At 42.5% G+C, this 19775-nt stretch overlaps 1 long non-coding RNA gene and 1 other non-coding gene across 3 annotated transcripts in view; both read right to left on the reverse strand.

Annotated features, from left to right (window-relative positions):
• Window positions 1–19775, reverse strand: part of LOC131839524 (uncharacterized) — a 53688-nt gene that overhangs the window by 26854 nt on the left and 7059 nt on the right. For both annotated transcript variants that reach the window (XR_009356972.1, XR_009356971.1), the window contains exon 3: window positions 11402–11457. This is a non-coding gene — a long non-coding RNA (uncharacterized LOC131839524). The remainder of the gene's footprint in view (window positions 1–11401; window positions 11458–19775) is intronic.
• On the reverse strand, window positions 14863–14969 carry LOC131840088 (small nucleolar RNA U13). Its single transcript, XR_009357198.1, has one exon. It is a non-coding gene; the product is annotated as a small nucleolar RNA U13 (small nucleolar RNA).

The following is a 19775-nucleotide window of genomic DNA, read 5'->3' on the forward strand; positions in this document are numbered from 1 at the left end:
CACCTCAGATGGCCGTGGCAAGCTGCGAGGCGCGAGGCAGGACAGACACCGGGCATCCGCATCTCCGCTACTTGCTGCATTGTTGCTTAAGCTGCTATCGAGTCTCTCCTGGTAGAGAAGGTCTCAGGGAATAAGAGGAAAAGAACAGGAGGGGTGGACAGGGAATGGGGCTCTGGGGACGCCCTGCTGAAAGGAGGCAGAGAGTCCAAGAACCACGAAAGAAGAGCGAAGTGGCTGGAAGGTAACAGACCATGAGCATCTTGAAGCCAACGTGAACCCGAACGGTGGCCTGCCCGTCACTCTGCAGCTGGTGCGCACAGGCAGATAAATCAGATGGCAGCGGGGCAAGGAGCCGGTGGCCCATGCTGGGAACAAGGAGTGAGGAAGGGGCTGGAATCCGAGCAGTGGGCAAGACAAGCGCACGGGGAACGCCCCTTCCTTCAGGAGATGCCACAGAATGTCTGGGGACACGCTCGTCAGCAGGGAGCACGTGTCCTGGTATATGTGTATTTTTAAATTTGTATCCTATCTTGTCCCCCAAAAGATGAGATATTTTATAAAGAGTCACAGAAGAGGGGCACCTGGGTGGCTCAGTGGGTTAAAGCCTCTGCCTTCGGCTCAGGTCATGATCCCAGGGTCCTGGGATCGAGCCCCGCATCGGGCTCTCTGCTTGGCAGGGAGCCTGCTTCCCCCTCTCTCTCTGCCTGCCTCTCTGCCTACTTGTGATCTCTGTCAAATAAATAAATAAAATCTTAAAAAAAAAAAAAGGGTCACAGATTAAAAAATAAGTGAAGATTCCAGCTGTTAGTAATGGTAGCGGACCTCATATTAGACTAACCCTACTCCCAGTAAGAGAAAATTCTTATATGTGTGTGTGTATATTTACATATGTATATATGTATATAACAAATCCATTTATACATGTATGTGTGTATATATAAAATAATTTATGTGTGTGTGTGTATATATATATAAAATAATTTTTTTAACAATTGGAAGACACTCGGGGTGCCTGGGTGGTTCAGTTGGTTAAGTGGCTGCCTTCAGCTCGGGTCATGATCCCAGGATCCTGCGATCAAGTACAGCTATGGGACTCCTGGCCGTACTTGATCCGCTTACTGGGGAGCCTGCTTCTCCCTCTGCCTCTGCCTGCCGCTCCCCCTCCTTTGCTCCGCCCCCAACAAATAAATAAACAAAACCTTAAAAACTTTTTTTGAAGATTCTGAAGAAGGACAAAAAACAGGCAAAATGGAGAAAATTCTACCCTTTTTAATATATAAACTCTACGCCAAATGTGGGGTTCAAACTCACACCTCAGAGATCAAGATTGCACACTTTACTGACTGAGCCAGCCAGACTCCCCCAGAAAACTCTACCCTTTTATAAACAGACCACCCCTGGGTGAGACCCAACTTTGCATGGCTTTCTCCCCAAAAGCGCTTCAGTCCATGGAGCAGGCAGGGGCCAGAGTTCCTGCTGAAATTAACCATCTTAATATTAATAGCCTGAGCAGTCAGAGCTCAGAGTTTGGGGCTACCAGAGAAGCTACAAACTGAGCAGGCTGGGGGATCCTAGGAAGGAGGGAACCACAAAAGGTGCCCAAGAGTGCGTGAATGGCTCCCTTCTAGCCACTGGCTGACTCCGGAGTTGCACTCAGCGGGAAGATCCTTTGGTGCCCAAGGGGGAGGCTGGAAGTCCTGGCAGAGGTTTCGGCGGCAACCTACGACAGGGAACAGCAATTTGGAGTCTGAGTCCTGCCACGTTAGAGGGGCTGTTAAACAGCTTGGCTTTCTACTAGCACCCGAGAAGAGCTGCGCTTGAAGAGTACATCTCAAGACTAAGGGACTGATTGTATCGTTAAAAGTAAAACCAAGATCAGCTGCCCCAAGCCAGAAGATCAGAGTGGTCTGCCAGCAACTTAACCACCCGCTAAAACATAACTCAACCCGCCCAGAGTCACTGCGACCTATCATCCATAATGTCCGCAACACAATGAAATACTGCTGGAGATACAAGAAATAGGAAAATGTGATCTACTCCACAAAGAATTACCAGGCAACAGAAATAGGCACACAGACCACCACAGATTGGAATTGGCAAATTATTTTTTTAATTCAAATATAATTAACACACATTATTAGTTTCAGTTGGCAGTTAAATTAAAAAAACAAAACAAAACTGGGGTGTCTGGATGGCTCAGTTGGTTAAGCATCTGCCTTTAGCTCAGGTCATGATCTTGGGGTCCTGGGATCAAGTCCTACATCAGGCTCCCTGCTCAGTGGGGAGTCTGCTTCTCTTTCCCTCTGGCCCTACCCCCTACCCACTCATGCTCTCTCCTTCTCAAATAAATAGATAAAATCTTTTTTAAAAAAAGATTTTTTTTTTTTAAAGTAGGATCCATGGGGCTTGAACTCATGATCCTGAAATCAAAACCTGAACTAAGCAACTGAGCTACCAGGTGCCCCAAAACAATAAGATCTTTTACAGTACCATTTGCAATATCTCAAAAAGAAAGAGGAGGAGGAGGAGAAATATCTAGGTACAAATCCAATAAAATGTATGTAGGATCTTTGTGCCGCAAGGTTCAAAACACCAACGACAGAAATTGAAGAAAACCTAAATAAATGGAGAGAAATGCCATATCTATGGATTGGTAGACTCAACGTAGATAGGTCAGTTCTTTCCAAATTGATCTCCAGATTTAACACGCTCCCAAAGATTATTACAGTGCCGTTTTTCCATAGATATAGAGAAGCTGATTCTAAATATATGTGGGAAGACAAAAGAACTAGAGGAGTCAACAATTTTGAAAGAGAAGAACGAAACTTCAGAACCCATGCCACCCAATGCCAAGACTTACTGTAAACCATAGTAATCAACACGGTGTGGCTCTGGAGAACAGACATGGATCCAAGGAATGGAACAGATTGCAGAAATAGATCCACACAAACATGGTCAATCGATGTTTCACAAAGGCTAATTCCATGGGAAATTAAAGTTTTTTCAACAAATGGTGCAGAAATAATTTGGATACCCACACGCAAACCACCTCAACTTATACCCCACATCGGCTACAAGAGTTAACTCAAAATGGGCCATAGACTTAAATGTAAAACATAAAACTACAAAACTCATTTAAGAAAACACAGGAGAGGGGTGCCTGGGTGGCTCAGTGGGTTAAAGCCTCTGCCTTCGGCTCAGGTCATGATCCCAGGGTCCTGAGATCGAGCCTCGCATAGGGCTCCCTGCTCGGCGTGGGGGCCTGCTTCCTCTTCTCTCTCTCTCTGCCTGCCTCTCTGCCTACTTGTGATCTCTATCTGTCAAATAAATAAATAACATCTTTAAAAAAATTAAAATTAAATTAAAAAAGAAAACACAGGGGCGCCTGGGTGGCTCAGTGGATTAAGCTGCTGCCTTCGGCTCAGGTCATGATCTCAGGGTCCTGGGATCGAGCCCCGCATCGGGCTTTCTGCTCAGCAGGGAACCTGCTTCCCCCTCTGTCTCTGCTTGCCTCTCTGCCTACTTGTGATCTCTCTCTCTGTCAAATAAAATAAATAGAATTAAAAAAAAAAAAAAAAAGATTTTAAAAAGAAAACACAGGAGAAAATCATCATGTCTTTGGGTTAGGTGAAGAACTCTTAAACAGGACTCTATTCACAGGACTCCAAAAATCATAAATTGGATTTAACTAAGATTTAAAGCTTTTACTTTGCAAAAAGAATGAAAAGACAAGTCATAGACTAGGAGAAAATATCTGGAAATCACATATACAACAAAAACTGATATCCAAGAAAACAAAGGCAACGAAAAACGAAATAAGTGGAACAACATCAAGCTAAAAAGTTTTTTGCACAGCAAAGGAAACTGTAAAAAAATGAGAAAGCAATCTATGCGGTGCCTGACTGGCTCAGTTAGTATAACATGAGGCTTGAATCTCAGGGTCATGAGTTTGAGGCCCACGCTGGGTGTAGAGTTTACTTACACACACACACACACACAAAAAACAAACAAAAAAACCCTAGTGAATGGGAGAAAATATTTGCAAATCCTATGTCTCCGAAGGAGTTAATATCCAAAATAGATAAACAACGCATATAACTCAATTCTTTAAAAAAAAATCCAAATAAAAATGGGCAGAGCATCTAAATAGACATTTTTCCAAAGAAGACATACAGATGGTAATTCGAAACCACAGTGAGACATTACTTCCCACCTGCTACAACGGCTACTATCAAAAAACGAGAGGGGCGCCTGGGGGGGCTCAGATGCTTGAGCCTCTGCCTTCAGTCCAGGTCACGATCCCAGGGTCCCGGGATCAAGCCCCACATCAGGCTCCTGGTTCAGCTGGGAGCCTGCATCTCCCTCTCCCTCTGCCTCTCCCCGTGCTGATGCTGTCTCTTTCTTGCTGTCTGTATCTCTCTGTCTCAAATGAACAAATCTATTTAAAAAATAAAAACAAAAGGGGCACCTAGCTGACTCAGCCAATACAGCATGTGAATCTCCATATCGGGGCCTTGAGTTTAAGCCCCACAATGGGTGTGAAGATAACTTAAAAATAAGTCAGTCAGTAATTAAATGAAAATAAATTTTTAAAAAGATTTATTTATTTGACAGACGGAGATCACAAGCAGGCAGAGAGACAGACAGAAGGAAAGAGACGGGGAAGCAGGCTCCCTACTGAGCAGAGAGCCCGATGTGGGGCTGGATCCCAGGACCCTGGGATCATGACCTGAGCTGAAGGCAGAGGCTTTAACCCACTGAGCCACCCAGGCACCCCAAAAATAATTTTTTTTAAAAAAATAAGAAATAACAAGTATTGGTGAGGATGTGGAGAGGAAAAAAAGTAACTTTTTTTTTTTAAGATTTTATTTATTTATTTGATAGAGAGAGATCACAAGTAGGCAGAGAGAGAGAGAGGAGGAAGCAGGCTCCCTGCTGAGCAGAGAGCCCGATGCGGGACCGGATCCCAGGACCCTGAGATCATGACCTGAGCCGAAGGCAGTGGCTTAACCCACTGAGCCACCCAGGTGCCCCAAAAGGTAACTTTTTTGCCTTGTTGGAGGGAATGTAACCTGGTGTAGCCACTCTAGGAAATATTATGGAGGTTCCTCAAATAACTAAAAATTGAACTAAAATATAATCCAGCGGGGTGCCTGGGTGGCTCAGTGGGTTAAAGCCTCTGCCTTTGGCTCAGGTCATGATCCCAGGGTCCTGGGATTGAGCCCCACATCAGGCTCCCTGCTCAGCAGGGAGCCTGCTTCCTGCTCTCTCTCTGCCTGCCTCTCTGCCTACTTGTGATCTCTGCCTGTCAAATAAATAAATAAAATCTTTAAAAATAAATAAAATAAAATAAAATAAAATAAAATAAAATGTAATCCAGCAATTCCACTTTCAAGTGTTTACCCGAAGGAAATGAAAACACTAACTTGAAAGGATATCTGTCCTCCATGTCCACTGCATTATTTAAAATATTTTGTGGGGCGCCTGGGTGGCTCAGTGGGTTAGAGCCTCTGCCTTCAGCTCAAGTCATGATCTCAGGGTCCTGGGATCAAGCCCTCAAACCCCGCATCAGGCTCCCTGCTCAATGGGGAGCCTGTTCCCTGCCCCCACCTACCTCTCTGCCTACTTGTGATCTGTCAAATAAGTAAATAAAATCTTAAAAAAATATATTTTGCATTGTACTTTATAGTATCATTATATACAGTATATGCATTTCACAGTATTTTGTATTATAATATAACAGCATTATTTTCAATAACCAGGATATGGAGACAACCTTAATGTCCATTCTTCAATGGATGAACAGAAAGAAAATGCACTCAACCATATACATACACATATATACACACGCACACATACATATATAGGTATGGAATTTTACTCAGCTATAACAAAGGAAATCCTTCCATCTGTAACAACACGGATGGACATCGAGGGCATTATGCTAAACAAAATAAGTGGGACAGAAAACAGTAAATACCATGTGATCTCACTTATATGTGGAACCAAAAAAAAAAAAAAACAAAAACAAAACAAAAAACCTGAACTCATAGATACTGAGAACAAAGTGGTGGTTAACAGAGATGGGGGGTGGGGGGCAAAAAGTGGGTGGAGGGGGCCAGAAGGTATAAACTTCCAGTTATAAGATAAACAAGTCCTGGGGATATAATGTATGGCACGGTGGCTCGGGTTAATAGTCCGGTATGGCAGGGGTGCCTGGCCGGCTCAGTTGGAAGAGTACGATTCTTGGTCTTGGGGTCATGAGTTCAAGGCCCACATTGAGTATAGAAATTACTTACATAAATAAAAACTTTTAAAAAATACAATATTTGCTAAAACTATAGATCTTAAAAATTCTCATCACAAGAAAAAATTCATAACTATATGTGGTGATGATTGTTAACTAGACCTATGGTGATTATTTTACTAAATATACCTTATATCAAATCATTATGTTATGTACCTATAACTAATGCTGCATACTGTTTTATGTCAATTATATCTTGATTTAAAAAAAAAAAAAAAAACTAGTATCCAGGGGCTCCTGGGTGGCTCAGTCGTTTAGCATCTGCCTTTGGCTCAGGTCATGATCCCAGAATTCAGGGATTGAGCCCCACATCAGGCTCCTTGCTCTGCGGGAGGCCCCTTCCCCCTCTCCCACTCCCCTGCTTCTGTTCCCTCTCTCACTGTCTCTCTCTGTCAAATAAATAAATAAAACCTTTTTAAAAATTAAAAAAAAAAACTAGTATCCAAAACAAAGGACTTGTATCTCAAAAGTTAACAAAACAAAGCAAACAACCCAATCAACCCAATTTTTCAAAAACAAGTAAAAGATCTGGACACTTTGCCAACAAAAGACCTACAAATGGCACATAAACATAGGAAAAGAGACTCCATATCATTAGACACCAGGGAAATGAAAAATTAAAACCACAGTGAGATATCCCAACACACCTATTAGAATGGGGCGAACCTGGTATAGGGTTATGGTGAGAACACGGAATGAGGGCATGTATGCAGACTGCAAATGCACCACCATTATGAAGAACAGCTGGGCAGTTTCATAAAGTTCAGCACACCCTGGGGCGCCTGGGTGGCTCAGTGGGTTAAAGCCTCTGCCTTCGGCTCAGGACATGATCCCAGTATCCTGGGATCGAGTCCTGCATCAAGCTCCTTGCTTGACGAGGAGCCTGCTTCCTCCTCTCTCTCTCTGCCTGCCTCTCTGCCTATGTGTGATCTCTGCTGTCAAATTAAAAAAATATATATATATGGGGTGCCTGGGTGGCTCAGTGGGTTAAAGCCTCTGCCTTCGGCTCAGGTCATGATCCAAGGGTCCTGGGATTGAGCCCCACATCGGGCTCTCTGCTTGACAGAGAGCCTGCTCTCTCCTCTCTCTCTGCCTGCCTCTCTGCCTACTTGTGATCTCTGCATGTCAAATAAATAAATAAAATCTTAAAATATATATACATGTGTGTGTGTGTATACATATATGTATATATATATATAAATTCTAGTTGGTTAACATATAGTGTTGAGACTGGTTTCAGGAGGGGCGCCTGGGTGGCTCAGTGGATTAAAGCCTCTGCATTCAGCTCAGGTCATGATCCCAGGGTCTTGGGATCAAGCCCCATATGGGACACTCTGCTCAGCAGAGAGCCTGCTTCCCCCCTCTCTCTGCCTACTTGTGATCTCTCTCTCTCTCTCTCTGTCAAATAAATAAATAAATAAATCTTAAAAAAAAAAGTTAAACATACCCTTACTCACCTTGTAACTGAGCAATCTTAATTCTAGGTATTTACCCAAAGACAGCACAACTTATGTTCACACAAAAACCTGTACAAGAATGTATGTAGCAGCCTTGTTCATAATTACTAAAACCTGGACATTGGAATTAGTGTTCTTTTTCCTCTCCCAAAGATTTTTTAAAAGTTGTGATAGAATATGGATAACATAAAATTAAACATGTGGGGCGCCTGGGTGGCTTAGTGGGTTAAGCCGCTGCCTTCGGCTCAGGTCATGATCTCAGGGTCCTGGGATCGAGTCCCGCATCGGGCTCTCTGCTCGGCGGGGAGCCTGCTTCCTCCTCTCTCTCTCTCTCTGCCTGCCTCTCTGCCTACTTGTGATCTCTCTCTGTCAAATAAATAAATAAATAATCTTAAAAAAAAAATTAAACATGTAACTGTTTTTATGTGTATAGTTCAATAGTGGTAGATACATTCACGCTGTCTTACAACTACTGGACTACTGACAAGGACTTATTTCATCTTGCAAATCTGAAACTCTGTACCCACTAAATGAGAACTCATCCCCACCCCCACCTGCCCCTGGCAAGCACCTTTCTAATTTCTGTCGCTACCCATTTGACTAGGTACCACATACAAACAGAATAATGCAGTGTTCGCTTTTTTCTGAGCGGCTTATTTCATTTAATATAAGGTTATGCATATTGTAGCATGTATCTGATCTTTTTTATTTTTTTCCAAATTTTTATTTAAATTCTAGTTGGTTGGGGCACCTGGGTGGCTCAGTGTATTAAAGCCTCTGCCTTCAACTCAGGTCATGATCCCAGGGTCCTGGGATGGAGCCCCACATCAGGCTCTCTGCTCAGCAGGGAGCCTACTCCCCACCCCCCCGCTCTGCCTGCTTCTCTGTCTACTTGTGATCTCTGTCAAATAAATAAATAAAATCTTTTAAAAGAATAAAATAAATAAATTCTAGTTGGTTAACATATAGTTTAAGACTGGTTTCCGGAGAATTTAGTGGTTCATCACTTATCTATAACACAAAATTTCCTTCCTTTTTAAGACTGAATAACATTCCTCTGTGTATACGTAGACACACACATTCAAATATATATGTGTTTTATGTAATATATGTATAATAGACATAGAAAATATGTGTATATACACATTTTGAAATATTGTATAGACACACATTATATATATGAATATACATATGTATGTGCATATTATTTATTAAATCTGTCAATGGATACTTGGATGTTTGTACTTTGGGCTACTACAAACAATGCTGTTGTAAATATGGGTGTATACATATCTCTTCAAGGGACACGTGGGTGGCTCCGTCAGTTAAGCGTCTGCCTTTGGCTCAAGTCATGATTCCAGGGTCCTGGGATCGAGCCCCGCATCGCGCTTCCTGCTCAGTGGGGAGCCTGCTTCTCCCTCTCCCTTTCCCAACCCTCCATGCATGCCCTCTCTCGCTCTCTCTCACTCAAATAAATAAAATCCTTAAAAATAAATATAAATAAATACATAATTATCTCTTCAAGACCCTGCTTTCAATTCTTCTGGATATATACTCAGAAGTAAAATGTCTGGCTTTTTTCCATTTTTAGTTTTTTGAGGAACCACCATACTATTTCCCATAGCAGCTGTATAATTTTTCATTCCCAACGGCAATACAGATGGGCTCTGATTTCTCCACATCCTTGCCAACACTTGTTATTTCCTGGGGTGCTTCTGATTTGCATTTCCCTGAGTGAGGACAGGCGGTGCTGAGCATCTTTTCGAGCACTTGTCGGCCATCTGTGTATCTTCTTTGGTGAAGTTCTATTCAAATACTTTGCCCATTTTTTAATTGGGTTATTTGGAGTTTTGTTTTATTTGAGTTGTCGGAGTTCTTTATATATTCTGGTTGTTAACCCTTATCAGATATATGACTTGAAGGTATTTTCTCCCATTCCATAGGTGGCCTTTTTTTTTTTTTTTTTTTTTAAATAAACTCTATCCCCGGGGCACCTAGGTGGCTCAGTGGGTTAAAGCCTCTGCCTCTGGCTCTGGTCGTGGGTTTGAGCCCCGCATTGAGCTCTCTGGGATCGAGTTCCGCATCGGGCTCTCTGCTCAGCAGGGAGCCTGCCTCCCTTCCTCTCTCACTGCCTGCCTCTCTGCCTACTTGTGATCTCTGTCAAATAAATAAATAAAGTCTTTAAAAAAAAAAAAAAACCCTCTATCCCCAACATGGGATTCAAACTCACGACCCCAAGTTAAGAGTAGAATGCTTGGGGCGGCTGAGTGGCTCAGTGGGTTGAGCCGCTGCCTTCGGCTCAGGTCATGATCCCAGAGTCCTGGGATCGAGCACCGCATCGGGCTCTCTGCTCAGCAGGGAGCCTGCTTCCTCCCCTCTCTCTGCCTGCCTCTCTGCCTGCTTGTCATCTCTCTCTGTCAAATAAATAAATAAATAAATAATCTTTAAAAAAAAAATTTAAATTTAAATTAGAAAAAAAAAAAAAAGAGTAGAATGCTCTACTGACTGAGCCACCCAGGCTCCCATGTAGTCTGTCTTTTCACTGTTGATCCTGTCCTTTGATAAACAGAAATTCTTAGTTTCGATGTAGTCCAGTTGATAAATTTTAACTTTTGTTTTCCTGTGCTTTTAGTGTCCTAGCCAAGAAGTTACTACCAAGAAGTCATGAAGATTTCTTTTAAGACTATCTTAGCTTTTAAAAAATAATAATAATAAAATAAAACCTATTTATTTATTTATTTATTTGAGAGTGAGACTGCTCATGGGTGGGGAGGGGCAGAGTGAGAGGGAGAGACAGTCCTAAGTAGACTCTGTCTGTACTGAGTGGGGAGCCCAACTTGGGCTTGATCTCATGACCCTGAGATCATGACCTGAGACAAAACCAAGAGTAGATGCTCATCTGACTGAGCCATCCAGGTGGCCCTAAGCGTTTTGAAGTTTTAGGTCTTAGGTCTTTATAGTTCTATCTCTTGGATCCCCTAAATCTTTAATCCATTTTGTGTTAAATCTTGTATAAGGTAATACTTTCACATGTGGATGACCCAGTTTTCCCAGGACTACTTGTTGAAGAGACTCCTTTCCCCCATTAAAAGGTCTTGTTACCCTTGTTGAAAATTATTTGACCAGGGACACCTGGGTGGCTCAACTGGTTAAGCATCATGATCCCAGGGTCCTGGGATTGAGTCCCACATGGGGCTCCTTGCTCAGCAGGGAGCTTGCTTCTCGCACTGCTTGTGCTCTCTCTCTGACAAATAAATAAACAAAATGTTGTTTTTTGTTTTTTAAGAAAAGAAAGAAAATCATTTGACCATATATGCAAGGGGTATTTTTCTAAGAGCTCTATTCTATTGGGAGTTTATGTTTAATGAGGACAGAGTTTCAGTTTGGGAAGATGAAAAATTTCTGGAGATGGATGGTGGTGATGGTCGTACAAAAAATGTGAATGTACTTAATGTCACTGTACACTTTAAGATGGTAAATCATGAAAAAATAAAAATTAAAAATAAGAAAATAAAAAATAAATAAAATGGTCAATCTTATGGGTATTTTACCACAATTATATAAAAATTCTTAATAAAATAAACATTTTCAGATAAGCAAAGTCTAGGATAATTTGCAGCCAGCAGCAGACACTTACTCCAAGAAATGTTAAAAGAAGTTCTTCAGCCTGGACGGAGAGATGAAAATGCAAACCTATAGGAAGAAAAAAAGTACACTGAAAATGGCAAGTATGTGGGTAAATATGATTGTTCTTTTTTTAAACTGTTTTAAAAAGTAAGCTGGCAGATGATATGATACTTTATGTGGAAAACCCAGAAGACTCCACCCCAAAACTGCTAGAACTCATACAGGAACACAGTAAAGTGTCAGGATATAAAATCAATGCACAGAAATCAGTTGCATTTCTTTATTTTTTTTTAAAGATTTTATTTATTTATTTATTTGACAGACAGAGATCACAAGTAGGCAGAGAGGCAGACAGAGAGAGAGGAGGAAGCAGGCTCCCCACTGAGCAGAGAGCCCGATGCAAGACTCGATCCCAGGACCCTGAGATCATGACCTGAGCTGAAGGCAGCGGCTTAACCCACTGAGCCACCCAGGCACCTCTTTTTTTTTTTTTTTTAAAGATTGTATTTATTTATTTGACAGAGAGACAGATCACAAATAGGCAGAGAAGCAGGCCGGTGGGGGGGGCAATCTCCCTGCTGAGCAAGGGACCCTGAACAAAGGATCCCAGGACCCTGAGATCATGACCTGAGCCAAAGGCAGAGGCTTAACCCACTGAGCCACCCAGGTGCCCCAATCAGTTGCATTTCTATACACCAACAAGAAGAGAGAAGAAAGACAAGTTAAGGAGTCAATCCCATTTACAGTTGCCCCCAAAACCTTAAGACACCTAGGAATAAATCTAGCCAAAGAGGCAAAGAATCTATACTCAGAAAACTATAGAATACTCACAAAAGAAATAAAGGAAGACACAAAGAAATGGAAAAACATTCCATGGGGCGCCTGGGTGGCTCAGTGGGTTAAGGCCTCTGCCTTCAGCTCAGGTCATGATCCCAGGATCCTGGGATCGAGCCCCGAATCATGCTCTCTGCTCAGCAGGGGGCCTGCTCCCCGCCCCCCGCCTGCCTCTCTGCCTACTTCTGATCTCTATCAAATAAATAAATAAAATATTTTTAAATATATACATAAAAAAAAAAGGGAAAAACATTCCATGCTCATAGATTGGAAGAAAAAATTGTGAAAATGTCTACCTAGAGCAATCTAAAATATCATCAACTTCTTTCAAAGAAATGGAACAAATAATCTTAAAATTTGTATGAAACCAGAAAAAACCCGAATACCCAGAGGAATGTTGAAAAAGAAAAGTAAAGCTGGTGGCATCACAATGCCGGGCTTCAAGCTCTATTACAAAGCTGTGATCACCAAGACAGCATGGTACTGGCACAAAAAAAGACACATATATCAGTGGAGCAGAATAGAGTACCCAGAAATGGACCCTCAACTCTTTTTTTTTTTTTAATTAAGATTTTATTTATTTATTTGACAGCCAGAGATCACAAGTAGGCAGAGAGAGAGAGAGGAATAGAAGCAGGCTTCCCGCTGAGCAGAGAACTCGACACAGGGCTTGATCCCAGGACCCTGGGATCACAACCCGAGCCAAAGGCAGAGGCTTTAACACACTGAGCCACCAGGCACCCCTGGACCCTCAATTCTATGGTCAACTAATGTTTGACAAAGCAGGAAAGAATGTCCAAAGGAAAAAAGACAGTCTCTTCAACAAAAGGTGTTGGGAAAATCGGACAGCCACATGCAGAAGAATGAACCTGGACCATTTCTTTACACCACACACAAAAATACACTCGAAATGGATCACAGAACTAAATGGGAGAAAGGAAATCGTCCAAATCCTTGAGGAGAACACAGGCAGCAACCTCTTTGACCTTAGCCACAGCAACTTCCTCCTAGAAACATCGCCAAAGGCAAAGGAAGCAAGGGCAAAAATGATCTATTGAAAAAAGATGCATCTAAAATAAAAAATGTGATTTTTCTAATTAACAAAACTTATAACCCATTTGTTTTCATCAACAGTATGCTAATAGTGGTTGAAATAATTTCTTGATCCATAATAATTTTTAAATACAACTTCATGGACCCTGCAAATAAAAAACTATAACTTCAACATTAAAAAAATGAGCTATTGAGATTTCATCAAGATAAAAAGCATTTGCACACTGGGACGCCTGGGTGGCTCAGTTGGTTAAGCAGCTGCCTTCGGCTCAGGTCATGATCCCAGCGTCCTGGGATCGAGTCCCACATCGGGCTCCTTGCTCCGCAGGGAGCCTGCTTCTCCCTCTGCCTCTGCCTTCCACTCTGTCTGCCTGTGCTTGCTCTCACTCTCTCTCTGACAAATAAATAAATAAAATCTTAAAAAAAAAAAAAAACAACTTTTGCACAAAAAAGGGAGACAGTCAACAAAACCAAAAAGACAACTGACAGAATGGGAGAATATATTTGCAAATGACATATCAGATAAAGGGCCAGTATCCAAAATCTATAAAGAACATATCAAACTCAACACCCAAGGAACAAATAATCCAATCAAGAAATAAGCAGAAAACATGAACAGACATTTCTGCAAAGAAGACATTCAAATGGCCAACAGACAAATGAAAAAGTGCTCAACATCACTAGGCATCAGGGAAGTACAAATCGAAACCACAGTGAGTTACCACCTCACACGAGTCAGAATGGCGGAAATTAACAAGTCAGGAAACGGAAGGTGTTAATGAGGAAAGGGGAGCTTCCTACAGTGCCTACAGGAATGCAAGCTGTGCAACCATTCTGGAAAGCAGTATGGAGTTTCCTCAAAAAGTTGAAAATAGAGCTGCCCTACGACCCAGCAATTTCACTATGGGGTATTTACCCCAAAGATACAAATGTAGTGATCCGAAGGGGCACCTGCACCCCAATGTCTATAGCAGCAATGTCCACAATAGCCAAACTATGGAAAGAGCCTAGATGTCCATCAACAGATGAATGGATAAAGAATATGTGATACACACACACACACACACACACACACACTAGATGTCCATCAACAGATGAATGGATAAAGAATATGTGATACACACACACACACACACACACACACACACACAATGGAATACTATGCAGCCATCAAAAAACAAAAACCTTGCCATTTGCAACGATATGGATGGAACTAGAAGGTGTTATGCTAAGTGAAATAACTCAATTAGAGAAAGACAATTGTATGATCTCACTGATTTATTATTAATATTATTTTAAGTAAGCTCCACATCCAACATGGGGCTCGAACTCACAAACCTGAGATCAAGAGCTGCAGGCTCTACTAAATGAGCCAGCCAGGTGCCCCAGGAACATTTTATATTTCCCTTATATTGTCCCCTGTGTCTTTCAATAGGTCCCTGGTAATGACTCATTAAAATAGCTTCGATTACTTAGCATTATATAATATAATACAATTCTCTTTTTGCTTCACTAAATGGGACTGTGCTACTAATGGGGATTCATAAACTTGTTTATGACTTCTAGACAGATTTTCCCCCCCCACATCAGACAGGTCATGTGCCAGTGTTGTGATAAGCTTTGAGGGTAGTACAGCTCACACAAGCATAGCATGAACTCCCAGTAGTCACATCTAGGAGGCATAAAAGTATCTACAATCTTTTTAATAGACTTTCAATTTTTAGAGTGGTTTTAGGTTCAAAGCTACATTGAGTGGAAAGTACAGAGATTTCCTCTACATCCCTTGCCTCCACACATCCATTGCCTCCCCCCATCAACATCGCCACCAGAGCAGGACACTTGTTACATTGTGAACCTACACTGATCCGTCATTATCATCCAAAGTCCACAGCTGACATGAGGGTTCACCTGGGTGTTGCCCATTCTAGGGGTTTGGACAAATGTAGGATCTATATCCACCAGGATGGCATCACATAGAATATCTTCTACCCTAAAAATCTTCTGTGTCCTCTTGATCTCTCCCTCCCCCAACTCATGGCAACCACTCAACTTTTTTTTTTTTTTTTTAAGATTTGTTTATTTGACAGACAGAAATCACAAGGAGGCAGAGAGGCGGGCAGAGAGAGAGGAGGAAGCAGGCTCCCCGCTGAGCAGAGAGCCCGATGCGGGGCTCACTCCCAGGACCCCGGGATCGTGACCGGAGCCGAAGGCAGAGGCTTCAACCCACTGAGCCACCCAGGCGCCCCAACCACTCATCTTTTTTATTATCTCCATGGTTTTGCCTGTTCCAGATGTCAAACAAGCGGAATCATATAGCAGGTAGTCTTTTCAGATTTCTTTCACTTAGTTATATGCATTTAAGGTTCCTCCGTGTCTTCTCATGGCTTGATAACTCATTTCTTTTTAGCAGTGAAAAACTCCCCATTATCTGAATGGACCACGGTTTATTTATCCATCCACCTCCTGAAGAACTCGGTTGCTTCCAAGTTTTGGCAACTGCTATGGACATCCATATGCGGGTTTTCTTGTGGACGTAAGTCTTCAGCTCCTTGGAGTAAACACCAAGAAGCAAAGTTGCTGGATGGTATGGTTAGATTATGGTTAGTTTTGTGAGAAACCATCAATCGGTCTTCCAAAGCAGCTGTGCCATTTTGCATTCCCACCAGCAATGAATGTGGGTTCCTGATGCTCCATATCCTCGAGAGCATTTGATGTTGTCAGTGTTCTAGATTTTGGGGGTTCCAATACGTGTAAAGAGGCATCTCATTGTTGTTTTAGTTTTTATTTCATTGGGGTTACTTGATGTAGGGCATCTTTTCATGTGCTTACTTGCCATCTGTTCTGAGTCTGTTAAAATCTTTGGCCCATTTTTTTAAAGGTTGTTCTCTTCTCATTGCATTTTTCTTTAAAGATTTTATTTATTAGAGCGAGAGAAGGAACACAAGCAGAGGGAGTGGAAAAGGGATAAGCAGGCTCCCTACCAAGCAGGCAGGGAGTCCGATGCGGGACTTGATCCAGGACCCTAGGATCATGACCCAAGCCAAAGACAGATGCTTAATGACTGAGGCACCCAGGTGCCCCTTATCATTGCATTTTAAGAGTTCTTTGTATATTGTGGATAATAATCCTTTACCAGATATGTCTTTTGCAAATATTTTCACCCAGTCTGGCTTTTCATTCTCTTGACAATGTCCTTTGCGGGGCAAAACTTTTTAATTTTAATGAAGTCTAGTTTATTGGTTATTTCTTACATGGATCATGCCTTTGTTGTACCTAAAAAGCTTGGGGCGCCTGGGTGGTTCAGTGGGTTAAGCCTCTGCCTTCGGCTCAGGTCAGGATCCCACCGAGCCTGCTTCCCTTCCTCTCTCTCTGCCTGCCCCTCTGCCTACATGTGATCTTTGTCTGTCAAATAAATAAATAAAATATTTTTTAAAAAAAGTCATCACCATCTCCATGATCATCCAGATTTTCCCCTATGTTATCTTCTAGGGGTTTCACAGTTTTGCATTTTACTTGTAGATCTATGATCCATTTTAAGTTAAATTTTGTTGAGGGTGATCGGTCTCTGTCTGGATTCATTTTTTTTTTGCATACAGATGTCCAGTTGTTCCAGCACCGTTTGTTAAAAAGACTCCTGGCTCCATTGTATTGCCTCTTCTCCTTGATCAAGCAGTTAGCTGTTTTTATGCGGCTCTATTTCTGGGCTCTCTATTCTGCTCCACTGACCCATTTCTCTATTCTTCATCAGTACCATTGGCTTGATTACTATAGCCTTATAGGAAGTCTTGGAAGTTGGGTAGTGTTGGTCCTCTTGAGATAGGGAAACTGAAAGACTGCAGAGAAATCTGCTTTTTCCTCCTTTTCCTGCTTCCATTCTTTTTAATTACTTTCTCCTAATTCTTTTTTTTTTTAAGATTTTATTTATTAATTTATTTGACAAACAGAGATCACAAGTAGGCTGAGAGGCAGGCAGAGAGAGAGAGGAGGAAGCAGGCTCCCTGCGGAGCAGAGAGCCCGATGCGGGGCTTGATTCCAGGACCCTGGGACCATGACCTGAGCCGAAGGCAGAGGCTTTAAGCCACTGAGCCACCCAAGTGCCCATCCTGCTTCTATTCTTGCTAGGACCTACACCCCTACTTTTACACAAACCTCAGAAGGCAAATAGTGCATATCTTCCTTATAAGGGATAAGGAGTTGACAATTTCTCTAGAATAGATGACATCTAAGAAAGGACCAGGTGAGAAGGACCACACAAGCCATCACATGCATATTCCAGATCACTGGTGCAAGGCATCGACACCAAGATTCCCCAGTTCCAAGGAAGAGCACCCAGGACTCATCTAACCAGTTCCTGGTTGTCTAAGGGGACACAGACACCAGACTATAATCCTCAGTTAACACCCCTTTGCAGAGAAAAAATTTGAACAAAGATGAGACTCTCTTTCTTTTCCAAGTTTCCCAGACATTCTGTCTGTACCTGCACTGTCTCTATACTTTCAATAAACTCTCCTCCTACCGGCGATGCTGTCCCCATTTGATGACTCCTCAATGCACCCTGGGACTGTCCTGGCTGGTCCTACAGGACCCCTCCAGATTCTCAGACCTGGCCTGCCTACATCACTTCAATACTGAGTTGACTATTCTTTTTGCCTCTACATACAAACTCTAGAACCTGTCAACATCCACAGAAGAACTTATGGGATTTTGACTGGGATTGATCTATAGACCAAGTTGGAAAGAATGGACATCTTGGCAATATTGAGTTTTCCTATTCAAAAACATGAACTATCTCTCCATTTACTTAATTCCCCTTTAAGATCTTTCATCAGAGCTTCACGGTTTTCCTCATCTAGATCTTACATGATATAAATTTTTTAAATGTGACTGATGTGGGGGGCCTGGGAGGTTGCTCAGTGAAGCATCCAACTCTTGGTTTCTGCTCAGGTCATGATCTCAGGGTCATGGGATGGAGCCCCACATCCCTGCTCAGCCCAGAGTCTGCTTGTCCCTCTCCCTCTGCCTCTGCCCCTCCCCGTGCTCTCTCTCTCAAATAATAAATAAATAATCTTTTTTAAAAATGCAACTGATGTATTTAACACGAAGTCTCTCCATGTAATTTCCATCTGTCATTGAGGTCAGGATCATATATGTCTTTAAGCAGCAGATGGCCCTGACATTTGCAGGTATGGATATGAGAAATGTTCAAGAAGAGAAAGAAAATCTGGTTTCATTACAATCTCAATTCCAGGTGTAGCTCAGCCGCTAACTTGCTGCGTGACCTCTGGCAAAACATTTATTTCCCTTTCTAGGCCTTCATGAAGGGGTTAGCTTAGACCAGTGGATCCCAAAACTGACCCAAGGCTCAAGTCCCAAATATTTCTTCAATAGGTCCAGGGTGGGACCTGGAGAAATCTGCTTAATTAAAATCTTCCCTGGTGGAGTACCTGGGTGGCTTAGACGTTAAGCGTCTGCCTTCAGCTCAGGTCATGATCCCAGGGTTCTGGGATCAAGCCCCGTGTCGGGCTCCCAGCTTGACGGGGGCCTGCTTCTCCCTCTCCCACTTCCCCTGCTTGTGTTCCCTCTCTCACTGCGTGTCTCTCTCTGTCAAATAAGTAAATAAAATATTAAAAAAAAAAATCTTCCCTGGTGTTTCTGATCTCTGGGATCCACTGACCCATTTGAAGTAAAGGAGGTTCCCGAATTTTCACAATCTTGGGACATCAAGTGTTTCTATAATCGTTTCATGACCTCCTAGGCCTACAGAAATACCTACTAGTTCTGTTGATTAAGTACAAACAAACAAACAAATTCAGTAAGTATTTATGTCCTAAGAACTCAATGGCTGTTTGACACCACACACCTTCTCAAACCTTGGAAGCAGGACCCATTTCCTGTTTCACATTCATCTAGGCACAATACTTTTCTAAAAAATACATTGTTCAAGATTTTATTTATTTATTTGACAGCGAGACAGAGAGAAAGCACAAATGGACCTGCAGGCAGAGAGAGAGGGAGAAGGAGGCTCCCCGCAGAGCTGGGAGCTCGATGCGGGGCTTGATCCCAGGACCCCAGAATCATGACCCCAGCAAAGGCAGCCACTTAACTGACTGAGCCCCCCAGGCGCCCCCACACAAAACTTTTTTTTATCACAACCACCACCACCACCTCAGCTTTGCACAGGCAGGAGGTTATCTAAAGGAATGTAATGTGAGCTTGCATTGAAACGGCCTCAAGCCCGCAGCTTTGTGCAGTATCAGACCGATGTCCTTTGTGGAATGGGCTGAATTGTGTCCCGCCCCCTTTCAATTCCTGTGATCAGATTCTAACCCCAGTATGTCAGACTCTGACTGTATTTAGGGATAGGCCGGTAAAGCCATAGTCAGGGTAAAACCAGGTCCCGCAGGTGGGCCCTCACCCAGTCTGACTGGTGTCCTTGTAAGAAGAGATGAGGACACAAATGTGTGCACACATTTGGTGAAATGACCACATGAGGGGCG

This window comes from Mustela lutreola, chromosome 8 (genome assembly GCF_030435805.1).
Source record: "Mustela lutreola isolate mMusLut2 chromosome 8, mMusLut2.pri, whole genome shotgun sequence".
Lineage (NCBI taxonomy): Eukaryota > Metazoa > Chordata > Mammalia > Carnivora > Mustelidae > Mustela > Mustela lutreola.